The sequence below is a fragment of the Dromiciops gliroides genome, chromosome 5 (genome assembly GCF_019393635.1).
Source record: "Dromiciops gliroides isolate mDroGli1 chromosome 5, mDroGli1.pri, whole genome shotgun sequence".
Taxonomy (NCBI): domain Eukaryota; kingdom Metazoa; phylum Chordata; class Mammalia; order Microbiotheria; family Microbiotheriidae; genus Dromiciops; species Dromiciops gliroides.
The window spans coordinates 73,689,037-73,700,437 of record NC_057865.1 but is presented as its reverse complement, the minus strand read 5'-3'; positions in this window follow the sequence as shown (position 1 = coordinate 73,700,437).

Genomic DNA, 11,401 nt, shown 5'->3' with positions numbered 1-11,401 from the left:
TATCTCCTTTCTCTTTCTAACCTCATAGACCTTAGTATATTCTGAATTAATGTTAAAATTAAATGTGGAAATTACGGGTAGACAGTTTTGAAATTGGAAATTGGGTATTTTGGGGAAAACAAGTATCTTATCTTTCCACCCATTTGAGACTATATCTCCCCCTAAATATCATGTGATTATGGATTGATATTGAAGAAAAAAGTCTACTTAAAGAATAAAAATTTTCTTTTGTTTTTAGAAGAGTATATGCCATAGTAGCAATGGACTTGTGATTTCAACTCTACTGGTAATGTCAAGTGTAGAAATTCCCTCCACTAGTTTAAAAAGACAATGCTGAGGGCAGCTTGGTGGCACAGTAGATAAAGCACTGGCCCTGGATTCAGGAGAACCTGAGTTCAAATCCAGCCTCAGACACTTGAGACTAGCTGTGTGACCCTCGGCAAGTCACTTAACCCTCATTTCCCCGCAAAAAAAAAAAAAAAAAAAGACAATGCTGTAACTTCGACCTTTGCAATAGTGCCTGATATCACTGAGAGTTTCTGTGACCTATTCAGGCTATTCCAGATAGTAATGTATGAATGAAAGGCAGAATTTGAACCTAAAGCCGGCTTTCCACCCACCATGACACTGATTCTGCATCAAGAGGCAGTTAGTCACCTGAATCTAATAACTGAGGAAAATGTGGGCTTTTTCATGTGAGTTAAATGGATAATTGCCTCCTGTCTCAACTTGTCTTTCCATATGTGGATGACCAAAGAGTTACTTGTTCATACATTTTCTTCGCCAGTCAATGGAAGTGTTTACTTTTATCTATTCTTCCAGCCTTCTGCCTCCCCATTTCTTCACACATGTACATTGGTTGCTAAGAAACAGTTTCCCTTTGGGGTATGATAAGAGATGTTTCACTGAATTTACAGGTCTTGTTCACAATTTTGTGTATATTTAATTTTAAATATATCCAGGATTAAATCATTCCTGCCTGATCAAACATGATGCATTAGAATTCATGGCTGCTCACCCAACACAATTTGTAAGATTCTAGAGCAAGCAGCTCAAGAGAGCCATTGGTAATAATGAAAGGATAAACACACTACATCCTCAGCAAAAACACTGTTTTGGCCCTAAATAGATGGGGGGTTTTAATCAGATACTTTAAGAAGTCTTATCACTATGAAAGGAATTCAAGTGGTAGAAAATTCATCAGGGTCATTATGTCAATAGCAACTGCCCCATACCCTGCTGTTTATATGCCTGGAAACCAGCTTCAGTAATAGAGTGTTATTTATGTTCAATCCCAATATATACAAAGAACCAATAGTATCATCTAGTATGATAAGAAAGAGACATAGTTAAAAGAATGAAGTAAATGATCACTGTATTTACCCATTATCTATATCCTAACTGTTTGATTCACATTTGATCCATTTAAAGAGATATTTTAAAAGAAGAATTAAATTCACCAAATAGTAAATGGCTATATCATACAAGGGACTGTACTAGTAGACGGGCATGTAAATACAAAAACAAAATAACCCCTGACTTCAAAATACTTACATTCTATTAGGAGTAAACAATATATAGGCAGAGAAGTAAATAGATAGCAATTTGGGGCTTAAGAAAATACTAATAATTAAGGTCATCAGGGAAAGCTTTGTGGGCCAGATCACAACTGAGATGAATGAATAGTTTTAACAAATTGATTTTCAAAAAAAAAAAAAAAACTCCAAACAGATGAACTCAAATTTTGGTAAAGTGTGGGCAAAATGCATATTCATCCTTGTCAGTTTGTGTCAATCATTTTACTAGGTTCCCCAGGTAAGGAATAGCTTAAGGCTGATGCTAAATTGAAGTTATATAAGATGCACCAACTCTTGGAGATTTGCATTCCCCAATAGGAGAATGATTTTTCTTGACTCTATGTAGAATAAACACTAAAACTTTATTAGGGAGAAAACTCCTTGTTTTAATTAGTCTGTGTGTTATTTTACTTTTCACCAGAGGGGCAGAAAAGACTCATGGCCCAATAATTCAAAAATCTCTGAAAATAAAACACTGGTTGTTTGTTTTCACTGAAATTAATAAAGACAGTGCAAGCCTTTCAATCCAAGTATCTTCTGCCTAAAATCCCTTCTGCATCAGAAAGTTTTGTGGCATTTGAATTATTTACAATTGTCAATACATTTAAATTACAGGCAAATGTGTGTCTAGCATCCTGTACTCCAAGTATAAAATTCCTGCTTCTGATTATTAGAAAAATTCAGTTTCTGGGTTCTGATTCTGAAAGGAAGAAAACTGGCTATTTTTGAAAAATGTATCATCCATGGCCCAGCTCAGAATGGCTGCTCTGGGGAATGAGGTATCTTGGCCTTAAGTTCCATGATCTAAATGCCTCAAAGGATCTAGCTGCTAATAGTGAAAAATCTCACCTTCAGTGTATTTACTGTCACCAAGCTATAAGCCTGAACTCCTGGGCAGTCACCTACATAGGCTTCCCAAATAGACAGAGGAATAGTAAAGAGCTGCTGAGTCCCTTCATTGTCTCATAGGGAACATTTCACAAACAAGACTCCATGATATTTAAGAACTCACAAAATAGTCAATTAAAATAAGGTGTTTTTTATTCTTCTATCAATAAATAAAACCAACATTTTACTTACACACTGGCAAAGGATCCTTTATGAATATAAGCAGGTGGTCCAGCAAATACAGACATTTAGTAAGTTCCTACTGTCTACTGTGAGTTAAAATTAGAACAGGTACCTATCTGTCTTCTTGGTGATCAGTTTGCCAGGCAAAATTTTTTTGTCTAATGTAACAATAGGACACTGATAACATTCTAAAAATACAGAAATTGTTGAGAGAGGAAAAGAGAAATACAGAGGCAGAGAAAAGCACAAAAAGAGACAAGAAGAATCATGATTAGTAATTTACAGTCCCTTTCAGCACCATTATATAAGTAATCTCATTCCAAAAAATCTCAATCCCCTTCAGCTAGTTATTGTTGTTGTTGTTTTTAATGAAAGGCTGACTGCTAAGGTTAAGAGCTGATCCACACTAATGGATAAGGAAATTAATATTCATATTCTAGAAATAGACTATACCCATACATAGCTCCTTAGAAGCACCAAGATACTTCTGAGCTCTGAAAGAAAGTTTGTTTTGTTGTGTTTTGTTTTTACTAAATAGTGCCCAGAAAGAAATAATTTCTATTCCATGGCTGTGGTGCTACTGCTGGTGATGGTAGTAGTCGTGATTGTTATTCCCAAAGAATTCCTGAATCAGGATCATCATAATACTAAAAAATTTCTCACACAGATATTCTGGCAGTCTCATAGAATCAACATATGGACAGTCACATGTTCATTTATATTCAGCTATTTTGACATACTGTACATTACTTTTTAATGGTGTATACCTTGATGATTTGACCCTTCTCTCAATATTAGTAGTGCTTGGAGGAAAATGAATATGTTTTTGTGTTTATATACACATGAGCATATAATATAAATATACATGCACATATCTATAGATAATTGCCACAAATAGACATGATAATATCAAGGTTGTTGGGAGGATCAAATGAGATAATAATTGCAAAGTACTTAGCACAGTGTTTGGCACACAGGATGTGCTATATAAATGTTAAGTATTATTATAAAAATGTTATATATATATATATGTTATATATGTGTGTATGTATATATACACACACAAAGCATATATACACAGGTATACATACACATAAATACATATGGCGTGAAAATTACTGGTCCAAAGTTTGTTTGTTTTTAATTTAGAATAGAATATTTTAGGTGTAAAACAGTGTTCTATCTCCCACCAATTCAATTTGTCTTCAGAAATATATATCACACACAAAAGTGCACGAGCGTGTGTGTGTGTGTGTGTGTGTGTGTGTGTGTGTGTGTGTTTTGTTTTATTATTATGAAACCTGGAATCTCCAAATTCATTTCCTAAGGGAAAAACCTGAGCATAATTCAGTGTCTGAAGTCTCCAAGTGTGACATGGAATAGAAGGAAGGCCTAAGATAAAGATAATATTGTTGATTGGGACCAAGGCATGCCTATTATCACAGCCCTTGCAATTAGCTAGGTATACATGCTTAGAAAAATGAATATGGTAGGAGGAATGCCAGAGACTGAAAGTTTCCAGAGAAAAGGAAGAAGAAACTGAGATGGAGTCCTATATAGTAGAAAGCAAGATGAAGCAAAACACCTAAGACCGTCAAATGACACATTCAACTACCTGAGGGCAGTAGGGTCTCTTGAGAAGTCTAGAGGTATAGGACAGAGAAGTCCATGTCAAAACAGGAGAAATATGTGCAGTTATGCAGCTACAATTATTAGAAGAACTTGGTCAAACAAGAAGACAGCTGAAGATCTAACTATTCAGAAAAACCAAGATCTTTTTTTTTAAAAAATGAACTAGCCATGTGAAAATTAACCTCCAAATTGAATAGAAGCTAAATAAGAAATGTCTTTCTCCTCATGGGATTCAGGGGACAAGAATATTAATTATCTAAATATTGTTAGAGAAGAGAGTTTAGGGTGAGAGTAACTACAAGTTGCTAGGAATCCTTAAGTCCAAGGGGAGAAAGACATGCAAGAGAAAAACGACTGCCACCAACTTCGGATTTCCATAGGCAGAGATGAGGGTTGGTAAGAAGGTTCTCCATAGTCTGAAACAACTATAACATTTGCCAAACAAAATACAGAAGCTCAAGAGAGCTATTTGGTCAACTGAAACTGGTGACAAAATTGAAATTGGAAGTCATCCAGGGAGATGGAGGGATGAAAAAAAAAGATGCTTTTCTTCATTTCTTCTGTGTATCCATAGAAGGACAGAATGAGTTGAAGAGGCAAATATTCATTGTAATTTTTTTCACCCTATCTCACCCTACCTTGGTCATTTTCCTGTAATATTTTAGTGAACTTTTTAAAGCACTTTGGGGGCGGGGGGAAGGGGACAGATAGGTGGCCCAGTGGATAAAGCACTGGCCTTGGATTCAGGAGGACCTGAATTCAAATCCAAACTCAGACACTTGACACTTACTAGCAGTGTGACCCTGGGCATGTCACTTAACCCTCATTGCCCTGAAAAAAAAACACACACAAAAATAACACTTAATTGGGATAAAGTCCTTTGGGGGAGAAATCAGGGTTAGAGAAAAAGCCTACATCATCTTTCATTGGCCAGAGCTAAGGTTTGTGGTACCCAGTCAAACAAGGATTGTTGGAATTAGCTAGAATATAATAGAGAAAATATCAAATCAAATCTAAAATGTGATGGTAGGGGAAAAGAATGCTTTTATGAGTAGGATTTTGAAGAATAGTCATTACCCTCTAGACCAAGGCATCAATGTACCAATTAATTATTGCCTTTACTGATAAACCCATTTGAACTCTTTTCAAACTGTGTGATTATGTTAGACACTGCCAAAAGATTTCTAGACCAAAAATACACAGGGCTGAAATCAACAGTGACCTGCAAATTACGTTTCCAAGGAGATATTTCATATCGCCCTCTATTTTTTTATTTATTTGGATTTGATTTGCTGTGTCTTGGTTTCTCATAAAGTCACTAGCTTCATTTCTTCAAGTCTAATTCTCAGGCAATTCTTTTCCTCAGAGAGCTTTTTCCTAGCTCCTTTTCCATTTGGCTTTTCAAGTGGTTGATTTTTCTTGTGACTTTCCTGCATCACTCTCATTTCTCTTTCCATTCTTTCCTCCACCTCTCTAAATTTTCCTTCTATTTCCCCTACTTTCTCCTCAAAGTCCCTTTTGAGTGCTTCCAAGGCCTGAGACCAATTCATATTTTTTTGGGAAGCTTTGGATGCAGGAGCTTTAACTTTGTTATTATCTTCTTCTGAAGGTGTATTCTGGTCTAGCTTGCCCCCCAAAAGCTTTCAACGGTCTGCTGCTTTTCTTGCTTATTCATCTTGATCCCCTATTTCTTGGCTTTTAACTCCTTCTTAACATGTAGTGTTGCTTCCAGGACACACTGTTCTAAGCTACAGCATGGCCCAGGGGGTGATTGGGCTTTTTCTCAGCCTGCCTGCTCTGTGAGTAACCACAGCTCACTTTCTGTTTGACCCGGAAACAGAAGTCTGATTGAAATCTGATTCTCTGTGGTTGGAAGCCTGGCATGCCTGTGCCCCTCCCCTACTGGGTGGCTGTCCCTCAACTTTGCTTGCTGGTTCAGAATGTGGGCACCCCACTCCAGTTCCAGCAGAGACCACAGCTATTCCCCCCAACCACTGGACTCCCTCACCAGTCTTCAAGCCAAGCTACAGAAGAAGCAGCTGAAGATTATGAGGCTCTGGCGGTGCTGATCCTGCTCTTCACACTGTGCTCCTCTTTCAGCCTGAACAGCAGGTGATCCCAATCACCTAATTAAGCTATCTTTGGCTGGAAAAGAGTCTCACTCTGTTCTTATGTGGGTTATGCTGCTCCAAGAGTTGTCTTATTGCATTATTTTTGGAGGTATATGGATGGGTTTTCCAGAGTTAGGAGAGTCACAGCCTTTCTTCTGCCATCTTGGCTCCAGAGACATGAAGTTTTCAGATGAAATAATCAAAGCTACCTATAGCCATAAGAAAAAAAGAGCCCTAACTCACTATTGATTGGAGAGATTCAGGTCAAAACAATTCATCAGATTGGATAATAGGACAGCAGAGGAAAATGACAAATGTTGTAGGGGATATGGAGAAAATTATACATTAATCCACTCTTGGTAAAATTGTAAAGATTCAAACATTCTGTAAAGCAATTTGGAACTACAGCCAAAGGGCTATAAAATCATGCATACTCTTTGACCTAGTAATACCACTACTAGGTTGCTATCCAAAAAGAGGGTTTTTTTTTTAAAGTTGAATTCAAAATTGGAAAGATGCCCATCAATTGGTGAATGGATAAATAAATTTTGGGATGAGATTATGAGGGAAAACTATTGTGCTATAAGAAATGATGAGCAGGATGCTATCAGAAAAACCTGAAAAGACTTACTTGAGCTGATGCAAAGTTAAATGTACTGTATACAAAATAATAGCAATATTATAAGATGATCTGCTGTGAAAAATTTAGTTATTTTCAGCAATACAATGATCCAAGACAACTCTGAATAACTTATGAAAAATGCAGTCTATTTACAGAGAAAGAACTAATGGTATTAAATACAGATTGAAGCATAATTTTTCATTGGTTCCTTTTTCTAAAGTTTTTTTGTCTGTTTTCTTTCACAACCTGACTAATGTGGAAATGTTTTGCATGGCTACACATGTATAACTTATATTGAATTGCTTAAGTTCTTAATTGGGGGTGGGGAGGGAGGGAGGAAGAAAATTTGGAACACAAGTTTTTAAGAATCGATGTTAAAATTTATTTTCACATTTGGGGAAAAAATAAAATTCTAAATAGAAAAAAAAACTAAAAGCCCATTACCTTGTTTATCTAGTTTTCCAACCTGCTCTTGTTTTAAAAATAAGCACTCTATTAAGTTGAACCCTCAGAGACAATGTTTTTCCTCCAAAGAGTACTTAATGATTTTGATAAAGACAAACACTATAGAATTAAAGAATGTATTTAATATAGTATATGATCATTTCTAATAAGATATTGTCACTTTTTTATAAGAACATAAGTAAAAGCCCACTAAATATTTACATGCTGCATATTAACTATACATTGTGGTCTATAACTAGGGTCAAATTACTAGACCAATGCAGGATAAAAGCTGAAAAATGCTTGGAAGAGCTCACACATTGCTTTGAACAAGTGATCACCCACAGATGCTAATATATAAATACAGTTCGAGTACAGTTTGGCCAAATTTGCTGTGTGGATGGGCCAAACTGTGCTAATAGGAAACACATCCTAAGAATTGCCTTTTAAAATGACCTATGTTATAATTTTGCTTCTAGTCCCAATATCACTATACAAGTATAAGCCCCTCATTGACACCTTCCTGAACAAGTACAACTGACCCCATAACATATCATTTCACATCCACTATCTCTACCCCAAAATCCATTTTTCAAAGAATGATCTCCCTTAGGTTAAAAGCTGACCATGAAGTGGCTCCCCACTTCACTCCTGGGCAAATTCTGAATTCTTGGACTGAAACTCAAGGCCTTCCACAATCTGGCCTCTACTATATCAGTCTCTTATACAAAACCTACACTCAAGACAAAATGGACTACATTCCATCCCCTACAATCACTTGCAAGTCCGTCCCTTTGTGATTTTGTTTATGATTTCCCACATGCCTAAAATTCCTCCTTCCCCAAACTCTACCTCTTCAAGTACTGCCGATCCCTTCAAAACGCTACCCTTCATATAGTCCATTCCAGTCAAGTTGGCCTCATGTCTCTTCTCCCCACATGACACAACACCTTCCATCTATGTACTTTGGACCACACAGTAGCCATGGTTCCTGTCTGAAATGTGCTACCACTTCAGTTGTGTCTCTTAGAATCCCTAGAGATCCTGTCAGTAGACAGGTTAGTGTCATATCCTACATGATGCCTTTCCTGATCCCTTTAATTATTGGTTCTCTTGCTCCTTGGAAACTGATGTTCCATAAATTTTGTATTTGTAGCACCTGGAACAAAGTGAAAACCCTGTCTCGCATGTAGGGCTTCTTCAAAAGCTACCCCAGGTTCAATATATTCTGTGGGGCTTAATAGACTCAAATCCAAGTATTTCATACCTCTATAACTGTTTATTTTTATTAGTCAAGCCACAGGATGCAAATGGTTCAAAGAATAAGCCTTTACTAACTGTGGTATATGATTGTAATGGAATATTATTGTGCTATAAGAAATGACAAGCAGGATGATTTCAGAAAAATCTAGAAAGAGTTACATGAACTGATGTATAGTGAATGAACAGAGCCAGGAGAACATTGTATATAGTAACATCAATATTGTTTGATGAAGAACTGTGAATGATTTCTCAGCAATACAAAGATCCAAGACAATCCCAAAGGACTAATGATAAAGCATACTATCTACCTCCAGAGAAAGAACTGATATAGATTGAATATAGACTGAAACAAGCTATATTTTGCTTGCTTTCTTTCATTTTTTTCTTTTATTCAAGTCTTCATACAAAATGACTAATATGGAAATTGTGCATGTATAACTTATATCTGATTGTTTACCACCTCAGGGAGGGGAAGAGGGAGGGAAGGAGAGAGGGATAGAATTTGAAACTCAAAACTGTAAATGAAAATGTTCATTGAAAAAGAAAAAAAACTTTTAGTAAAAGAACATAGTAAGGAAAATGGCAGTAGAATATTTCCCCTGAAATCAGGGCACTCTCCCACAAATGTCCACCCTATAAGCAGAAATTTTAAACACATGTAGAGGGCACACAAAAATAGTACATGTGTGGCCAGAATGCACATGTTCGTGGATAACATATCTCCACTGCTGCAAGACTTCTGTGGTCTTCTGGGGATTTTATCCCTCTGCTCCTTCTAGGTTTGTTTGTTCCTCAGTAAACTAAGGCAACATTCAGTTTCTGCCTTGATACTGGCATTGTTCTGCTGGTCTGCTGTTGCTAGGCACTGCTATCATGGTCATTGCTCATTGCTCTTCTAGATATGAGATCAGCGAACTTCTCTCAACTTATACCTCCTAGCTTCAGCTGAGTGCTACTTCTTTCCCAGGGGCAGGTACGTGGTTCAGTTCATAGATCACTGGCCCTGAAGTTGGGAGGACCTGAGTTCAAATCTCACCTCAGATACTTACTAGCTCTGTGAGCCTGGGCAAGTGACTTAACCCCAATTGCCTTAAGCATCCAGGGCTATCTCCAGTCATCCTGCTATCTATCTTGCCACTGGACCCAGAATGCTCTGGATAAGAGAGTGAGGTTGGTGACTTCATACAGCCCTCCCTCACTTAAATACGGTTCAGTGCAAGTCACAACATCACCTCCCCATGTCATGGTCCTCTTTGAGAATGAAGGACAAATAATGACAACAACTTCTTTCCCACATGAAGAGAAATGGTTCTAAGGTTTAGGCTTCATCTCTTCTGGTTGGGGAGGTGGGTCCTTCACACACCCAATATCAGAAAAGAAATCCTTCATCTGTATCCCCCAACAAAGTCTGCCAGTTCCCAGGGACTTAGCTATGTAAAGCTTTCTCTCCAAAAGGAGAATTTTTACCTCTAGAGACCAAGAACTTTGGGAACACAAAACAGCCAAAGAGGTAAATGGAACCCTCAGGCATTCGATATGTCTTTTAAACTGACCATGTCTAGGGCTGAATATCAGTCTGCCCCTTTGAACTACAAGGTTCTTTATCTTCACTTCTTCCTCTTGGAACCCCTGGCTCTCTTTAAGGCTCAATCTAAGTGTTACCTCTTAGAGGCTTTTCTTGATTCTCCCCAGTTACTAATGATATTCTTTCAGTATATATTGGGGTAGGGATATAGATATAGATAGTTATATACATACACTCACAAAGACAGGCAGGCACATTCTCTACTTATTCTACATTTATTTGTGAACATGTTGAATGTAAGATCCTAGTAAAACATAAGCTTTTTGAGTGACATGGAGCATCTCCCTTTAATATTGGTATTCTCAGTACCTATGACACTACCTGCCATAAATGGGTGATTAATAAATGTGGGGTTTTTATTATCACAGACAATTATCTAATTTAAATCTGTCATCTTCCAAGGTACTTTTGCCACCCATGCAAAGGACAAAGGCTGATCAGGAGGGGGGGCGGGGGTGGGCGAGGAACAAGAACAACATTTTTAAAACCCAATAGAGTTAAACCAATGTATTACCCTCCATGTCAAACCTTCATTTCAAATCTTTGCCCTTTTTTATGTATATATGATCAACAACAAATATCTATCCTATAAGGGTCAAAGAGGAATAAATATTTACTCAGCTGTATCCAATGCTATATCACTCTCCCCCAGAAGAGTTTAAGCTCCTTGAGGGTAGAGGTGGTTCTGCTTCTGTGTTTGTGTTCTTAGCACTTAACACGACACCATATGCAGAGCACACACTTCAAAAAGGGTGAGTTAATTGAATTCAAAAATAGGAATCCCAGTGTTTCTGGGAGAAGGGAAATTTTAGCTACTGTTTTGCACTGAAAACTGATTCTCTATTGTGATGAGCTAAAGCTATGTGAGCCAATAAAGCACTTAGACAAATCCAAGTTTCCTATGCGTCACTCTATAATCCCTGGAAAGCCATAACAGGAGAAAAGCAGGTGGGCTGCTCATGTGGCAAGAGTGAGGGATAACAGATGGATGGCCCATGTGCCGCGTGGAATGTTAAAAGACAGAGAAGAAGGCCTTCAGCATTCTGGAGGATTTATAGGAGGCATGGACAAGAGTTCCACTGGATAAGAAAAGCAT